The 18,989-nt window shown below is 42.3% G+C and overlaps 1 protein-coding gene across 1 annotated transcript in view; it reads right to left on the bottom strand.

Moving 5' to 3' along the window:
- LOC102471861 (NXPE family member 3) overlaps positions 1-13,420 on the bottom strand; it is a gene marked incomplete at its 3' end in the record, with an annotated part of 48,504 nt that extends 35,084 nt beyond the window's left edge. Inside the window, 3 exon segments of the mRNA XM_014584308.2 lie at positions 670-710; positions 8,951-9,071; positions 13,394-13,420.
- Between the last annotated feature and the right edge of the window lie 5,569 nt (positions 13,421-18,989).

The following is an 18,989-nucleotide window of genomic DNA, read 5'->3' as shown; positions in this document are numbered from 1 at the left end:
GGGATGTTAGTGAGAAACAGATATGGTTTATTATCTGTTGAAGATGACGTGTATAGTATTCTCAACTGGACTGGTCTGGGAAGTATTTCATGATGGGTGAAGTCTTTTAACAAGCAAAATGAGAAATAGTGATTGACTGTTTTAAAAAATTATAATAATAATAATTATTGGGAAATGCATGGAAAAGACTTTGAATGATAAAGCGGAGAGATCGATGCCTCTGTATTGACTGACATGCATGGCATTCCCTTTTGAAAAAGCAATGGAAGTCAATGTAAAGTTATATGTAATCCAATGTAATAAAAAAAATAAAAAAAAAAAGAAACACATGCATTTATTAACTGAATAGAATACAGCTAAAAATAAACGTATATTTGGTTTCAAAAAAAAAAAGAATATTACATAAAAACTAGACCAATATCCTTCATGAACAAAAAAAACAGAAATGGCAGATTGTTTTCTAGTAAGATACAGTGTTTGCTGGGACATAGTCTCTCCCAAGGCCTCTAATTTCTCTGGTTTCATATTCTGAGAAACACAAAAGGACAAATATAAACCAAAGAAGTACAAAAATTCAAATGGGAAAGCACTGGAAGAGGCTACATTTTATGTGATGGATGTGGTGGAGGGTGAGGAGGGGGTCTAGACCCCTGCCTATCAGATACTCACCAATACCCACCAATAGTCTGTTCTATTCAGGTAAGGGTGATCTAGAAAAAGAACCAACGGACACATTTCAAATACCAATAGAATTTATACTGGAATTTAAAGCATGAGATTCAGGGACCAGCAGGTGACATAATGGTTATGTTCCTGGACGCCCATGTAGTTCATTGTGGTACAAGTTCCGGACCCGGCAGCTTGAAACTCCCACCGGGCGCATGGCGTGCCCAAGATCCCAAAAAGAGAATGGAAAAGAAGACTGTGACATGGCCATCCCCGGGTGGGGGGGATTTCCTGCTTTCTCTCACTGTCTCTTCAGCAAGCACGTGCACCCTATAGCAAAATTCTCTCTCTCTCAAAAAAAAAAAAAGATAAAACAGTATGAACTTCGGAGACATTATCTTCTATTTGGGAGAAGAGGATGTTAGTGCAGCTATGTCTAATGTCATGAGGCACAGGGATAATAAAAGTCCTGTCCTCTTTTATCCCCTAAATTTACTCCTTATTTACACAAATGTCTTCTCTGTTACATTGTAAATTCTTAGAAGCACTGTATTTTCTCCAGATTTAGCACAATAGCTTTTCAGGGGAGCATGAGATTGAGGAGCATAGAGAAAGGAGACCTTGTTCTATTGGACAGGAATAGTAAGAGGAGCCCAAATTCAGAGGTCAAGAATTAATAAGGATTCTGGCTTTGATTACCATGGAAACCTGAATAATGGCCCACCAAAATGTCTGTGTCTTGATTGCTGGACTCTGTCACCTTCTGTAACATAAGGGACTTTGTGCATGTGACTAAATTAAGGATTTTATAATAGGGAGGTTATCCTGGATTATACAGCTCTAAATGAAATCATAGGTGCCTTTAGAAGAGAGAGAAGGGGACAGCAGCTGGTGTGGTGGTTAAGGCACTGGACTCCTACATGGTTAAATGCAGTTCAAATCCTGGACTTGAAAGTTTGCTTTCTCACTTTCTCTCTCTCTTGCTGTCTCTCTGGTGAACACACATGCTCTACAGCAAATTTTAAAATAATAATAGTAAATTAAGAAATAAGACAAATTTAGAAAAAAAGAAGAAGAGAGAGACAAGGGTAGATTATATCACAGAAGACAGAGGTGATGCAATGATGAAAGCAGAGGGACAGAAACAGAGGCTTGAAGATGCTATGCTGCTGACTTTGAAGACGGAGGAAGGGGCCTCTGAGAAAAAGCATGCAGGTGGCCTCTAATGTTGGAAAAGAGCAAGGAATAGGAGTCTCCCCTGGAGCCTCCAGAAGTTACAGAGTCTGGCAACCCCAATTTATTTGTTTGCTTGTTTTTGAGTTTTTAGTTTTTGTTATCGGGCACATGCATTCATCAGAGTGAGAGAAAAATCAACCCCCTGTCATGGGGAATGCCACACCACAGACTCTTCTCCTCCAGTCTACTCTCACAGACTTGGGCATACATACACATGCACCAAGTGTGATTTTTCAAGTCACCAGGTCTGGGACTCAAACAGCACAATTGGCCATGTGAGATCCAGCACCTTAACCTCCATGGCACCTGCTGGCCTACAACCCTAATTTAATGACTTCTGACCTCTAGAATTATAAGAGAAGAAATATAGGTTGTTTAAGCCGATAAGTTAGTGATAATTTCTCCAGCAGCCTTAAAAACAAGTATAACTGGGAACAGCAGATAGTGTAAATGTCTTTGGACTCCCACGTGGCTGACCACGGTTCGAGTCCTACATCAGCGTCTTAAAACTCATGACAGGTGCGTGTGCATGTGTGCCCAAAATCTGAAGAGGAGAATGGAGAAGGAATTGTGGCATGGCCATCCTTTTCAGAGGGTGATTTCTCATTTTCTGTCTCTCTGTCTCTCTGCAAGTGTACTTGCCCTAAAACAAAAAATATCTCTCAAAAGAAAAAAATAAAAAAGAAGTGTTGGGGGGGTGTAGTGAAAGGGGAATTCTCTTACACTGCTGGTGGGAATGTAAATTAGTCCAACCACTGTGGAGAACAATTTGGAGATTCCTCAGAAATCTACGAATAGAACTACCATATGATCCAGCAATCCCATTTCCTGGCTTCTACCCTAAGGACAGAAGAATTTCTCATTGGAAAAGTGCTTGCACATCGATGTTTATTGCGACACTTTTCACGATTGCTAAGTCATGGAACCAACCCAAATGCCCCCGTACGGCTGAATGGATTGAAAAACTGTGGCACATACACTCTATGGAATACTATTCAGCCATTAAGAACAACAAAACCCTGGCTTTTGACAGAAAGTGGAAGAATATGGAAGATTACTGGTGAGTGAAGCAAGCCAGGCTATGAAGTAGAGACCCTGTATGTCCCCACTTAATATATACCGAACGTCTGCACTCTATAACTGAAACGGGCAGGCTAAAGGATGTACAAACACAGAGGTGGATGTGAATGCCAGATGTGGTGTGTTTGGAGGAGTGGGGCCTGGGGAAAAACATTTGGAGGAGGGATACAAAGACAGCATTGCTGAGACAGGGAAGTAGTGTTGTTATATTTTGATCAACTCAACCAGGGAGAAATGTTCACATATTGAAATGATCACCTTGTAAGCTAAATAATGTGATTATATTAAAAAAATGTAAATAAAAATTTTAAAAAAAGAATAATAATTGATAATTTAAAAAAGAATATAATTATTATTCCAGTAGTGAAGTCCAGAGGAATGGAATGGACTTGTAGCCTATTATGATCAAAAGGGAGTTGTTTTATCATAGAAGTTCAAAGTTGCAATCAGGGACTATGCTCACTCATAATCTAAGGCAATTTTAGGTGTCAGTGACCACACCAACAGAACAGAGTTGCTAAATTGAGACTTCAGGGGTGAAAACAGTGGTGCAATGGTAAGACAATGTTCTACAAGGCCGACCACATGGGAAGTTGCCAGGTTTGTGTCTGAAGACATCCATGAACGTGTTGGGTATGTGTATCCATGATTCAGGGCTGGATGAAGCTGGAAGTGGTTCATGGCATGAAGACTCTTCAGAACATATAAGGTAACTGAGGCTTCCAGTCAAGGTAATGCCTTTAATGTGTATGACTCACCTACATCACTTCAGAAAAAACATAAAATGAAAAAAAACTTTCAAAAACACAGATGAGTAGGGCTGGCAGGTGGCACGGAGTTTAAGGTGTTGTGTCCCACATGGCCACCTGGGTAGTTTCAATCCCAGACTCAGCAGCTTAAGGAAAATTTGTATTTTCATGTAAAATCTCTTATTATTTAAATTATTGTTAGATGAGCTCCTGAATGGCCTTTAGGAAATTTCTTATCAGGAAATAAGGAGATGGTTGCCGTGACCTTTAGCCAGAATCCTCCAGCCAGAGCCCTTCCTTACTGGCAGCCAGCACTCACAGATGGGTCAATAACGCCTCAGGGCCAAGTAAACTAATCAAAGTAATTGCTACTCTGTGGCCTTACCTCTCTACTCCTGCCATATAAATACATCATATCTCCGAAGGGTGGGCTGAAGAACTTCTGGCTTCAGATCCTAGAGTGTTCTCTCAATAAACTTTCCTTTTTTTTTTTTGGAGAGGTTTTTTCTATAGGGGGTGGGCGCCCCCCCCCCCCAGGGGGGATGGCCACGCTGCAATCCCTTCTCCTCCATTTTCCTCTTGGGATCTTGGGCATGCATGCACACGCACCCAGCGTGAGTTTAAATCACTGGATCCAGGACTCGAATTGCGGTTGACTACGTGGGAGTCCAGCGACAGCCATTACGCTAACTGCTGGTCCCAACTTTCCTTTTTTTTGATATGGTGCCTAACTCTTACTTGGAACCCTAACAATTACCAATAGGTTCAACACTTCTTTTTTTTTTTTTTAAAGAATTATCTTATTTAACTTCATTTATTCATTTGTTTATTTCCATTTGACTAGAGAGGGGCAGAGAGAGCGAGCAAGTAAGCTGCAAGGTCCAGGACTCAAATCGCAGTCATCCATGTGGGAATCCAGCACCTTTAACCAAACCACCACCACGCCACCTGCCGACCCTAAGATTCAACTCTTCTAAACACGAGTTTAAACAGTCCAAACAAAACGCATCTATACTTGAAACTCGAGTTTTGGAACCAGTGGATGGTGTAATGCTTACATCATTGACTTTCATGTAGTTGACTGTTGTGTTCCAGACCCATTGACTTAAAACTCATGCTGGGTACTGTAAGGTCATGGGGGAGGGAAAAGAAGCATGGCGGAAACAGTAGAACTTTCCTGTTTCTGCATCTGGCTCACCATCACCAACGGACTTTCCAGTCCTTCAGCATTTGGCATATGCTCGCCAAAGTTGAACAGAAACAAGGAACTTCATTGGCCAGACAAGGACCCATGGCAAGCACCTATTGGACAGTGGCCCTTTAAGAACGATCAGCACCCGCCTCATTGAGGCTATGCAACTCCATACCTGACTCTCCCTGGAAGATCCTGTTGGGGCAGTGGTTCTGGCCACCCACTTTATCACCCTGTCAGCCCCTGATATCAGGAAAAAAAATCCCAAAAAGGCTGAACAGGGCCTTCAGACCCCCATAGGAGACCTGGTGAATATGGCAATTAAAGTTTTCAATTCCCAAGAGGAGAACGCTGAGGTAGCCCATCACAAACAGGCCAAACAGATGGCTGCCACGCAAGCCCAAGCCCTGGTGGCTGCCCTGCGGCTAGCACCTCAGAAGGGGGTCCCTAGGCACAGTCTCCCCCCAGGGAAACTGCTTCCAATGTGGCAAGTCAGGCCACTAGGCCCGTGAATGCCCGGATCCCAGGCCACCCACTAAACCCTGCCCAGGGTGTGGTGAAATGGGTTACTGGGGTTCTGACTGCCCCAAAAGAGGGAGACGAGATCCACTCCCAACGCCTCCACACCAAGAGGAGATCCACCACCCGGATTTCGACCTGGCCATGATGTGATTTACTGAGGGTTGACGGCCCCCAGACTCAACCACCCCAATTACCCTCGCCGAGCCCAGGGTCCAGCTTCAGGTAGCGGGTAAGTCGTTCGCATTCCTGGTGGACACGGGGGCTACCTACTCTGTCCTCCCAACATACCCTGGCCCCTTATTACCCTCCCAGGTTTCTATTGTGGGTATTGATGGCCAGCCCTCATGCCCTCTCTACCAAACCCTTAGTCTCTCGCCTCGGGAAAATGTACTTCACCCACTCTTTTCTTGTCATTCTCATATGCCCCACACCCCTCCTAGGCCGTGACATCCTTGCAAAGTTACCCATCACCCTTCAATTTAACTCCTCCCCTTCTTGGCCTCCTCTGCCAGGCTGCCTGTTTCCCCGGTCATCTCTCCAGACCAGGTCAACCCCATAGTCCCAACTCTCAGAAAAACCCTCTTCTTTCCCTCATAGCAGAAGCCTATATCATCTCCACCCTGCCCCTATAATTACCTGTTCAGGCCCTCCCCATCACACTAGCCCTAGTTCTTTCTGTTGAACTGGCTGCAGTAGCCCCACAGCATTGAGCGTTCTAGAAAAAGGCTTTTTGCTAGCAGTGTTATACCTCCTACTTGTGGAAATCATGGTAAGTCTAAAATGTCTGGACTGGCTAACCAGGGCTGCCTCCTCCCCACACGGTTAGCCATGCCCAGCCTCCTCCTTCTCATAGCCTTTGGAATGGACTCCGCCTTGACAGTTACTGGGGTGGGAATTCCAGGTACGACACACATGGGGCAATCAAGGTATTATCAATAAGACTGCTTGGGAACGGCACTCCTCATGTCACTCTGCAGTTTAACCTTTCAGCGTACCTTAGCAGCCCTCTGGTCAACTCTGGAGGTACCTTTGGCCCCCTTAGGGCTGTACCCCCACGACCTGTAATCCAGTAACATTTACCATCAGGAACCCGTCTGTCTCTCTCTGGCTGTCCGCCCAACTGGTAGGTATCCAAATAGATGCCTGGGTACAGACCCTGGAGGTATTATAGAAAACTTCAAGTTTGTCATTGACTGCCCCCTACATGACCAATCCAGAAAATTTTGGCCCCAGTACTTTTTCCCTCTCCTTCCCCAAGTCCCCGAGTGCCAACTTTAATTAACTCTACTTTTCATTTTCTGGCCTCCCTGGACCCCACCCAAAATAACTCTTGCTGGCTCTGCCATAGTAGCCATTCTGGTACCACCCTCATTCCAGGTCAATTATACCTCTACCCACAATGTCACTATTTCTCCACAGTTCTCCAGTGTCTCTCTCCTCTACACATATAACCTCACCTTGGCTCCCAATGCCTCTGCCCACTGGGATTTTCGTCCTCTGTGGAGGCACTGTGTTCTCTTGCTTGCAGCACTATGCATGGCGCTCTTTAAAAATCCTTGCTACCCTGGATCCTCCTGTTTGTAGAACCCATCATACTGCTATCTAATTCTGGCTTTTGCACCCTGTGTCTTACACATTCTCAGGGAACATGCATCCATCACTCGAGTGGCAATTAATCAGATGTTCCTGCACCCCTATGCACCCCTTCCCCAAGACCCTCAGACCCGAGGGCCCCAGATCAACGTCCCATAACAGCCTGAAGCAGCCAGAACGGTGGTCATCCCTTATCCCTTTAAGGTAGGAATATAAGTTCTGGGGGGAGGAAAAAGAAACATGGCGGAAACATTCCCACAGGCAGAACTTTCCTGTTTCTGCATCTGGCTCGCCATCACCAACAGACTTTCCTGCCCTTCAGTATTTGGCGTGCCTGCCAAAGTTGAACAGAAACAGGGAACTTCACTGGCCAGACAAGGACCCATGGTGAGCACCTATTGGACAACGGCCCTTTAAGAACAAGCAGCACCCACCCTGGGTGTGACTCCCTCGGGAGGAACCTCACCTGAAAGCTTTTCCAGAATAAATTATATTGGTTTTATTAAACTCCAAGGTCTGACTCTAATATTTTTGTCTTTGCTGCCTCTGATTCCACCGCCATTCCCAAATCAAACTTAACAGGTACATGTTCATGTGTGCCCAAGATCCAAAGATGAGAATGGAGAAGGGGTTGTGGTGTGGTCATACCCCCAGGAGTAATTTCTTTATTTCTGTCTCTTTCTGTCTCTGGCTAGAGCACATGCCCTATAGTAAAAATCTCTCTAAAGAAGATAAAGAAACTCCATTTTGTGTGTGTGTGTGTCGGGGGAGGTTTTTGCTATAGGGCACGTGCGCTCACTAGAAAGAGACAGATAGAAGTATGGCCACGCCACAATGCCTTCTCCTCCATTCTCCTCTCAGGATCTTGGGCACACATGCACACGCGCCAAGCTTGAGTTAAAGTCACCGGGTCCAGGACTTGAACCGCGGTTAACTACGTGGTAGTCCACCGACAAAGACATTATTATGCCAACTGCTGACCCGAAGAAACTCCATCTTTGACTGATGAACAGAAAGAGAAAGTCATTCTCTTGAGCTTTGTTACTCACCCCTTTTTTTTTTAAGCAAAGTTCTCAAAAGGTGAAATAAAGAGTCACTCCAGAAAGGAAAACAGCTTTGAAAGCTGAAAGAGCTATGAACAATGTGAATTACTTGTTTTTCTTTACTCCATTGGAATTTACCTGGAAAAATCTTGCAGGTTTATGTTTTAGATTCCCTGACAAATCCTAACATCCAACTTGCTCACCCTCCCTATGGACTTGAAGCAGAAACACCGCCATCTTTTAACTTTAAGTTTAATCCTTTTCTCCTTTTGCCCAGAGTAAATAGAGTGATTAATAGTCTTATTGTCTCTAACTAGCCAGAAAGCTTTTTGTTTAGATGATCCCTAGCACTGTAACTAAACACCAGACTCCTGCCTGGAGCCATGGGGACCATTAAACAAAGATCTGGAGAGTGCCCTTAGAAATAACAACCTGCTGGATTCAGCTTCCTTCACTGCTTTCGCATGGGAACCCCACTCCCTTTCCTCTTTACCCACTCCTCACTTTCCATTGTAATCACCATATCAACCCAGAATCGACTGATTTCTGTCTATATAAGCACCCCTCTCCTTCCACTTGGGGTGGCAGGGTTCTGAGAGACATGAGTTCCCCTGAATGCTGCCGACATATTAGTCAACAAAACTCCAATGAATTTGGCTATGTCTGGACGTCCTCTTAGTTCTCGCTGATCAGACCGTAACAGACTAATATCCCATCCAGCAGTTGCTGTCCTCAGAGTTGTGCAGGGATAAGATTGCATTCTCCTCAGGCCCCTCTCCCAGTTAAAAGCATTCAACCAATCCAAACCTGAGGCTGCGTGGGGAGAAGAGTGAGATATAAGAGGCACTGGAGGCCAGGGCAGTACTCACCAAAACCAGACAGGTCAGTCCCACAGTCAGCATCGTGCACCCCTTGAAGTACCCCTGGACTTGCCCCATGAATGGACCCATGGCAGCCTAAATTCGCCCGGTAACAATAATGAAGCAGGACCTCAGGTGGAACATAAAGCAATATAAGTTAAATATTAAATGACTATGTGTACACTTAGGGCAAATGCCATGTTTCTTACATGCTGATTGATCTAATCTAGATTGAATTGAAGGTAATGCCACTCAGTGATGCATACATTGTTTCTATGTCTCGTTTTGGAGCAATCAGTCCCATAGAACAGATTAATGGGAATATAAACATTCCAGCAGACTCAAGATAGATACTTTCACTTTTATACAGCCTGAGGCTTGCTTTCAAAATTCACCTGCAACTTTGACTTACTAGCCAGTTCCAACCAACAGATAACCTACACGTGTTAGGGGTTCAGAGTAAGAGTCAGGAGGCAGCATCTCAAGAGAAAAAGGGGAAAAAAGAGAGAGAGAAAAGGAAAGTTTTGAGAGAAAGAACACCCTGGGGGCCTGAAGCTAGAGGCGCTTCAGCCCACACTACTGAGATGTGATGTTTTTATATGAGAGGGGTGGAAGGGTAGGTCACAAGAATGGCGAGTTCTTTGTTTAGCTCACTTGCCACAGGACCTTAACGACCCATCTGTGCATATTGGCTGCCAGTAAGGGAGGGCTCTGGCCAGAGGATTCTGGCAAAGTTTGCTGAAACCAACTCCTTTTCTTTTCACTTTTTAAAAAGAATTATTTATTCGATTTTATTTACCATGATTATTATTTTAATTTGCTCACAGAGAGACAAAGTGAGAAAGTAAGCCTCCAGATCCAGGGCTTACACCATGGTCGGCTGTGTGGGAGTCCAGAGCCTCAACCACCATGCCACCTTCTGAAGGGAAATTTCCTAAAGGTCATTCAGATGCTGAATCTACCATTTCTAGCCTTTGTCTTTTAGGAAAAAAAAGCAGAGTGAGTTAAGGGATTATGGCCAATGGCCAGTCTTCAGGAGCTGCTTCAACCTGAGAAGGAGCACTGTCTTTTGGGCTGAAGGGGAGGGGTATGGGTCTCTGGAGGCAGGTGTGGTATGGATATTGTTCCCTCTGGAGCAGCAAGATGTTTTCAGCCTGTTTTGGTACCAATTGCTGGATGGTGTCTCAGATGGCATTGGCATTTTTAGAAATGTAGAAACTGAGAGAAAAGCTACACTAGGAGCAACCAGGGAAGGATAATAACAGCATTCTTCTAGAAAGAGGCAGAGTTTCCCTTTTCCTGCTGTGAGAAGATTAGGCTTCTTACATTTTGGAGAGTTACTGTGGCCAGGAAGTCTATTTGGTCTTGAATCTGTGAAAGACTTTGGGATAATTTGTCAAGCCTTGGCTGAGGGTTGAAGCAAAGTCTTAAAATAATGTAGAGATGCAGACCAAGGTGCATATCCCAGTCTAGTTAGTAGGTAAACACAGGTAAGTAGAGAAGCCAGAATGAAAGAACAGGCCAGTATTAAAAAGGCAGGTTGAAATGTGAGAGAGAATAGGTGTCTCAGAACTTTATTCTGCCCTCTGCTTTTCCTTCTCAAATTCCTAGGGTGTTTGTCAAAATACCCCAGTGAGAGACTAGGTAGGTGGTGGGTTTTGTGAAGTAGCACTCCCTACCAACAGAGCCAAGGTGTCAAATTTTATAAGAATTTCTCAGCTTAGAAGAGGACCAAAACAATCTGACATAATGAGAAAACTAAAAGAGGCAAAGCAAGGGTTTTGTGAAGTGGCAGGTGGAGGATCTCCTGGTGGCTCTAACCACTAGCCTGTAGTTGCAGCCTGAAGGAGGTCATCCAAGGCCACTTCTGATCCCAGCATGAGCTTTTAGAGCTTTTTTTGAATACTGAGAACTAATTGGGAAAAGAACTTGTCTTTCAATATGGAAAACACTTTCTTTACATTTTAGTCAACTTGTCATATATAAAATCCCTTCACAAAATTACTTTTACAATTCTTTTCTTTTTTGTTTACTATTATTTTTCCTTTTTTCTTCTTATAAGTTCGCTTTTGGAAATGAGCTTAACCTCTGATTTAGACAAAAATTAGTATCTCAGAGAACATGTTGTTATTTGTCACTTTAAGGGTTACCTGAGGCTTGTCCAGTGAGATTTCTAGTCGTCCAAGGGGAGCTCTTGGGGTCTTGGGCTCCATCAGTCCTCAATTTTAGAGGCCGGCATGAACTTAGAAATCTGGAGCTCCCTTCAGAGCTTGGGCATCCCCATCTATTAATTTGTCTATTACTATAAAGACTCCCAACATTTTTAGGCAGACATCATTCGTGTAGTCTCTCCTTATTATTTCAGCAAATGCATATGTTTGGTGTTTTGTTGTTACTGTTATTTTATTTTCTGTTGTTTTGCTTTTTTGAGTTTGTTTGTTTACTTTTTGTCTTCATATCCCAAAGTACTACTCTGAGAACCCTCAAATTAGTGCATCTACGTGAATACTGGCTATCTACCTCTGTTAATTTTTTAATTCTATACTCTTTATTTAAAATAACTATTTTAGATTTAGAATTATTTCTTTGTTCATAAATAAATCCCACTTACATTTTGATAGCTTTATTGCTCCATCAGCCTGTATGTCTCCACAAAAACACACTGTGATTTTTAGCATATTGCCACTCATTATGGCTACAAAATGAAATTCAATATACAGGAGGTCATACCTTAACTTCAGTATGAATTCTCTGGACCTTATTTCTCTGGAAACAATTCCATTATCAATCTTTTGTTTATCACTACTGTAGTTTTCAAAGAGAGTTGTCTTTTCACAATCCCATTTTCAATAGTGACAAAATAAAATACCTAGAAATAAATTTAACCAAGATGAAAGATCTCTACATTGAAAACTACAAAACACTGATGAAATAGAAGAAGACACCAAAAAATAGGAGGACATCCCATGTTTGTGGACCAGAAGAATAATATTGCTAAAATGTCCACACTACCCAAACACTACACAGATTCAATGCAATCTCTATCAATATACCAATGTCCTTCTTCACAGAATGGGGAAAATAAGCATAAAATTTGTATGATACCAGAAAAGATCCCAAATAGCTAAAGCAATCTTTAGCAAAAAGAACAAAGCTGGAAATATCACACTACCTGACTTTAAAATATACTACAAAACTATGGTAACAAAAGAAAACATGATACTAGCATAAACATAGACACATGGGCCAATGAAATAAAATAGAAAATTCAGAAATAGATGCCAAGAGATGGTGTAATGGTTACGTTGCTGGATTCCCATGAAGTTAACCATGGTTCAAATTCCAGAATGGTGGCTCAAAACACACACCAGGCTCATGTCATTTGTGCCCAAGATCCTGAGAGGAGAATGGAAGAAAAGGCCTTGTGGCATGGCCATTCCTCCCAACCCCCGGGGGATGATTTCTTGTTTTCTGTCTCTCTGGTAAGCACATGTGCCCTATAGTTTTGTAAGGTGGCGGGTGGAGCCTCTCCTGTTGGCTCTAACCACTAGCCTGTAGTTGCAGCCTGAAGGAGGTCATCCAAGGCCACTTCTGATCCCAGCATGAGCTTTTAGAGCTTTTTTTTGAATACTGAGAACTAATTGGGAAAAGAACTTGTCTTTCAATATGGAAAACACTTTCTTTACATTTTAGTCAACTTGTCATATATAAAATCCCTTCACAAAATTACTTTTACAATTCTTTTCTTTTTTGTTTACTATTATTTTTCCTTTTTTCTTCTTATAAGTTCGCTTTTGGAAATGAGCTTAACCTCTGATTTAGACAAAAATTAGTATCTCAGAGAACATGTTGTTATTTGTCACTTTAAGGGTTACCTGAGGCTTGTCCAGTGAGATTTCTAGTCGTCCAAGGGGAGCTCTTGGGGTCTTGGGCTCCATCAGTCCTCAATTTTAGAGGCTGGCATGAACTTAGAAATCTGGAGCTCCCTTCAGAGCTTGGGCATCCCCATCTATTAATTTGTCTATTACTATAAAGACTCCCAACATTTTTAGGCAGACATCATTCGTGTAGTCTCTCATTATTTCAGCAAATGCATGTGTTTGGTGTTTTGTTGTTACTGTTATTTTATTTTCTGTTGTTTTGCTTTTTTGAGTTTGTTTGTTTACTTTTTGTCTTCATATCCCAAAGTACTACTCTGAGAACCCTCAAATTAGTGCATCTACGTGAATACTGGCTATCTACCTCTGTTAATTTTTTAATTCTATACTCTTTATTTAAAATAACTATTTTAGATTTAGAATTATTTCTTTGTTCATAAATAAATCCCACTTACATTTTGATAGCTTTATTGCTCCATCAGCCTGTATGTCTCCACAAAAACACACTGTGATTTTTAGCATATTGCCACTCATTATGGCTACAAAATGAAATTCAATATACAGGAGGTCATACCTTAACTTCAGTATGAATTCTCTGGACCTTATTTCTCTGGAAACAATTCCATTATCAATCTTTTGTTTATCACTACTGTAGTTTTCAAAGAGAGTTGTCTTTTCACAATCCCATTTTCAATAGTGACAAAATAAAATACCTAGAAATAAATTTAACCAAGATGAAAGATCTCTACATTGAAAACTACAAAACACTGATGAAATAGAAGAAGACACCAAAAAATAGGAGGACATCCCATGTTTGTGGACCAGAAGAATAATATTGCTAAAATGTCCACACTACCCAAACACTACACAGATTCAATGCAATCTCTATCAATATACCAATGTCCTTCTTCACAGAATGGGGAAAATAAGCATAAAATTTGTATGATACCAGAAAAGATCCCAAATAGCTAAAGCAATCTTTAGCAAAAAGAACAAAGCTGGAAATATCACACTACCTGACTTTAAAATATACTACAAAACTATGGTAACAAAAGAAAACATGATACTAGCATAAACATAGACACATGGGCCAATGAAATAAAATAGAAAATTCAGAAATAGATGCCAAGAGATGGTGTAATGGTTACGTTGCTGGATTCCCATGAAGTTAACCATGGTTCAAATTCCAGAATGGTGGCTCAAAACACACACCAGGCTCATGTCATTTGTGCCCAAGATCCTGAGAGGAGAATGGAAGAAAAGGCCTTGTGGCATGGCCATTCCTCCCAACCCCCGGGGGATGATTTCTTGTTTTCTGTCTCTCTGGTAAGCACATGTGCCCTATAGCAAAAATCTTTAAAAAAGAAAATTCAGAAATAAATCTCCATGTATACAATCAATTGATTCTCAACAACAGAACCCAGAACATTCATTGGGAAAAAAGTCAGTCTCTTCAATAAACTGCACTGGGAAAATTAGAAATCCACATGAAGGGGAATGAAACTAAACCTCTGTTTCTTACTATATACAAAAATCAGAGACTTAAATATAAGACTCAAAACTGAAACTACTAGAAGAAAACATAGGGAAAATGCTTTGGGGAATTATTCTATACAAAGTTGTTTGTTGTTCTTGTTTTAAATAGAGGTTTTTGCCAGAGAGTGTGTGCACTTACCAGAGACAGACAGAGAAAGTGAGAAGTAAAGCAGAAAATCACTCCCCATGGGGGAATAGTCATGCCGCAATCCCTGTTCCTCCATTCTTCTCCTAAGATCTTGGCATGTACACTTATGAGCCTGGCATGATTTTCAAGCCACCAGGTCCAGGATTCAAACTGTAGTCAGCCACGTGTGAGTCCAGCGATGTAACCACTATGCCATCTGCTAGCCCTATGAACAAAGATATTTAAGTATGGATATTCAAGACCTCAAAAGCTAGGCAACAAAAGCAAAAATAGACCAAAAAAACTAAACTGAAAGACTTCCTGTTTTTTGAAAATACAACCTACAGAATAAAAGAAAATATTTGGAAACTATTTTTCTGCAAAGGGTTAATGTCCAAAATGTACAAAGAACTCAAAAAATTCAACAGCAAAATATCCAAATAATCCAATTTTTAAATGGGCAAATGGGGCCAGCAGATGGTATAGTGGTTACACGGCTGGACTTCCACATGGACAGCTGTGGTTTGAGTCCTGGGCGTGGTGGCTTGAAACTTCAGGTGCATTGGCATACATGCCTAAGATCCCAGGAGGATAAGAGATTGTGGTGTAGCCATCACCGGTGTGGGTGTGTGTGTGTGTGTGTGTGTGTGTGTGTGTGATTTATCACTTTCCCTCTCACTGTGTTTCTCTCTCTCTCTGGTGAGTACATGTACCATAAAGTAAAAACTTCAGGGAAAAAGGTCCAATGATCTAAATATATGGATAATGGAACTGTAAATCAGTACACCCATGAGGGAAATAGTATGAAGTTTTCTCAAAAAATTAAAAATGAAATTACCATATAATTATTTTTTTCCCCTTTTTTTTGAGAGATTTTTGCTGTAAGGCATGCACGTTTGCTGGAGAGACAGAAAAAGAGAAATCGCCCTCCAGGAGGGATGGCCACACCACAGTTCCTTCTCCTCCACTGTCCTCTTGGGATTTGGGGCATGCGCGCACACACACACACCTGGTGTGAGTTTTAAGTTGCCAGGTCCAGGATTCAAACTGTGGTCAACTACTAGGCTGTTGAGCAATGTAATCATTATGCCATCTGCTGGTCCCCAAATTACCATATGATTCAACAATTCCTTACTAGGTATATATCCAAAGGAAATTAAATAAGTATGTTCAAGAGGTATTTTACACATCCATATTAATTTCAACACTATTCACAGAAACCAAGACAAGAAATCAATCTAAGTGTCCATCAATAGATAAATGGATAAAGAAAACGTGGCATGTGTGTGCACTCATATATATGATCATTGGAAAAGTCACAACATATTTTTTCTATACAAAAATGTGTCGTGACTTTTCTGACAATACAATATATACAACGGAATCCTATTTAGCCCTTAAAAAGAATGAAATCCTGACATTCAAGATAGTATGGACATAATTGGAGGATATTATATGCATTGAACAGGCACAAAAAGAAAAAAAAAAAACTGCATGTTCTCACTCATATGTGGAAATTGAAAATGTTGACCTCATAGAAATAGAGGGTTAATAGAGGTTGGGAAGGGTGGGAGTATGGGTGAAAAAGGATACAAATTACAGATACAAAATTACACTTAGAATAAATTCTAATGTTCTAGAACATACTTGGGTAACTACAGCAAACAACAATTTATTGTTTTGGGGTTTGTTTTTTGTTTTTGTTTTTTAGAGTTTTTTGTTACACGGAGGGTGTGCTCGCCAGAAAGAGAGAGACAGAAAGCGAGAAATCATCCCCTGGGGGGATGGCCACACCGCAATCCCTTCTCCTCTTCTCATCTTGGGCATGCACGCAGTCGCCCAGCTTGAGTTCTCGCCACCGGGTCCGGGACTCAAACCACAGTTGACTACATGGGAGTCCAGCGACAGAGCACTACGCCAACTGCTGGTTCCTCAAAAATCCTTTCTTTTAGCTACTCTAAGATATACAATAAATTGTTGTGGGACTAGCAGTTGGCGTAATGGCCGTGTCGCTAGACTCCCACGTAGTGGACCGTGGTTCCAGTGCTGGAGCCTGTGGCTTACACTCAGGCTCTCTCCTCAGGCCTCTACATCGCCGCCCCTCCTATGTCCGTTCCCTCCCCGTCCTGGGGCGGATTGGGGCTGAGGGTGGAGTACAAGCCCGGGAACGGGCAATCAGAGAGATTGCGGTATAGGGACGTGGAACCCCAGCAGACGCTCCGGCGCAAGAGTCCTCACTCACCATCGCAGCCTTAGGTACTGGGGGAGCTCCGGACCAGACCCGTACCTTCCTACTTCAGGCCTTGGTCACGTGCTTCCACTCAGCGCCGTCGTCTCTCCGCCCGGCCCCGCCAAGCTTTAGCCCCGCCCCTGACATACGGATTGGAACCTGACTACGTCATCAGACTTAATTAGCCAGTGCGGAACGCAGTTCCCGAAATCGCGCGAGGATTGGTCGAACACCACTACATTGTCCGTCTTCCTCTCCATTAGCGTCCCAGGAGGAGGAAAAAAGGGATGGACCCGAGGGGAGGCGGAGTTGTGCGTGTGCGCCTGCGCGCGGGCGAAACCCACCGTTCTACCTGAGCTAGACAACCTGCTGGGGTGTTCCAAGCCAGTCTTGTTCTTGAATTTCAGGCTTTAACCGGAAGGAAGAGGCAAAAATGAAATAATGTGAAATGCTTGTGAAAAGCTATTCAAATACTGCTCTTATGCCTACTCACGGCAGTTTTCTGTTTAAGATAGGGATTGATTCCCTAAGTAATTTTTAATTCCAGAGGTTTTGGTGCTGAACTCTGTGATATGAGCCCTTGACTAGCAGCTATTTTCTGCCGGGGAAAATTAGAAACACTACTTTTGAGTTATATCCATGAGCATTACAAAATGTGTATAATATTAATTTAAAAAGAGGACATTTTTGTTTTAACTTAAATTGTTTCTAAAGCTGCATGATACTAATGTGGCTAAGTATTGATGAGGTAAAGTGAAAATTTATCATGTATATAAAACAATTAATACTTGGAAGATGGCATGGTAGTTAAGGGTGTTGGACTCCTGCATGGTCAACGGTAGTTTGAGTCCTGGACCCAGTGACTTGCTTTCTCTCTCTTTCTCTCTCTCTCTCTTTCTCTATTTCTTTCCCTCTCTCCCTCCCTCCCTCTCTGGTCAAGTTAAAATAAAGTTACATAAAATAATTCTTTTAAAAAAAGTACTTGTTGACAGAATGTAGAGAAATTGTACTCTCGTACATTACTCATGGGAATGTTAAGTGCTACAACCACTATGGAAATGGTGTGGTAGTTCCTTATCCTCAAGAAAAAGTTGAGCAGAGTTCCTCTTCTAGGTATATACCCAAGATAATTGAAAACACATGTCGACACAAAAACTTGTACTTGAGTGTTCATAGCAGCATCATTCGCAATAGTGAAAAAGTAGAGATAACCCAAATATCTATTTATTGATGTATGACTAAATAAAATGTGGTATACCCATGCAATGGAATATTATTTGGCCATAAAAAGGATTTAAATACTGACACATGCTGTAACATGAATGGACCTTGAAAACATACTAAATGGGGACCAGCAGTTGGCATTATGTCGCTGGACTCCATTTGAGTCCTGGACCCGGTGGCTTAAGCTCACACCGGGCACATGTGCATGCGTGCTCAAGATCCCGAGAGGAGAATGGAGGAGAAGGGAGTGTGGTATGACCATCCGCCCTGGCGGGTGATTTCTCGCTTTCTGTCTCTCTGTCTCTGTCTTTCTGGCAAGCCTCAGGTTTGGATTGGTTAAATGATTTTTATCTGGAAGAGGGGACTGAGGAGAATTCAATCTTATCTGCATCCCTGCACAACTCTGAGGACAGCAATTGATGGATGGGATGTTAGTCTGTTATAGTTTAATCAGGGAAAACTAAGAGGACATCCAGACATAGCTAAATTTATTGGAGTTTTGTTGATTAATAGGTTGGCAGCATTCAGGAGGACTCATGTCTATCAAAACCCTGCTGCCCCGAGTGGAAGGAAGGGGTGCTTATACAGGCAAAAATCACAATCAATTCTGGGTTGATATGGTGATTACAATGGAAACTGAGGAGGGAGTGAAGAGGAAAGAGAGTGGGGGATCTTGGGCACACATAAACACATACACAGCAGGACTTTTTAAACTTGAGTTTAGAAGAGTTGAGTCTTGGGGTCGACAGGTGGCGTGGTGGTTAAAGGCGCTGGCTTCCCACATGGATGACTGCAGTTCAATTCTCCGACCTCGTGGCTCGTTTTCTCTCTCTCTGCCCCTCTCTGGTCAAATTGAAATAAACAAATGAATAAATAAACTTAAAAAAAAAATAAAAAGGAAAGCTTATTGAGAGGACACTCCGGGGTCTGAAGCCAGAAGTTCTTCAACCCACCCTCTGGAGATATGAGTATTTACATGGCAGGGGTAGAGAGGTAAGGCCACAGAGTAATGATTACTTTGATTAGTTTACTTGGCCCCAGAGGCATTGTTGA

Source organism: Tupaia chinensis, unplaced genomic scaffold (assembly GCF_000334495.1).
Source record: "Tupaia chinensis unplaced genomic scaffold, TupChi_1.0 Scaffold146229_1, whole genome shotgun sequence".
Classification (NCBI taxonomy): domain Eukaryota; kingdom Metazoa; phylum Chordata; class Mammalia; order Scandentia; family Tupaiidae; genus Tupaia; species Tupaia belangeri.
Note: the sequence above shows the minus strand (reverse complement) of the source record. Positions and strands in the feature narration are given on the sequence as shown.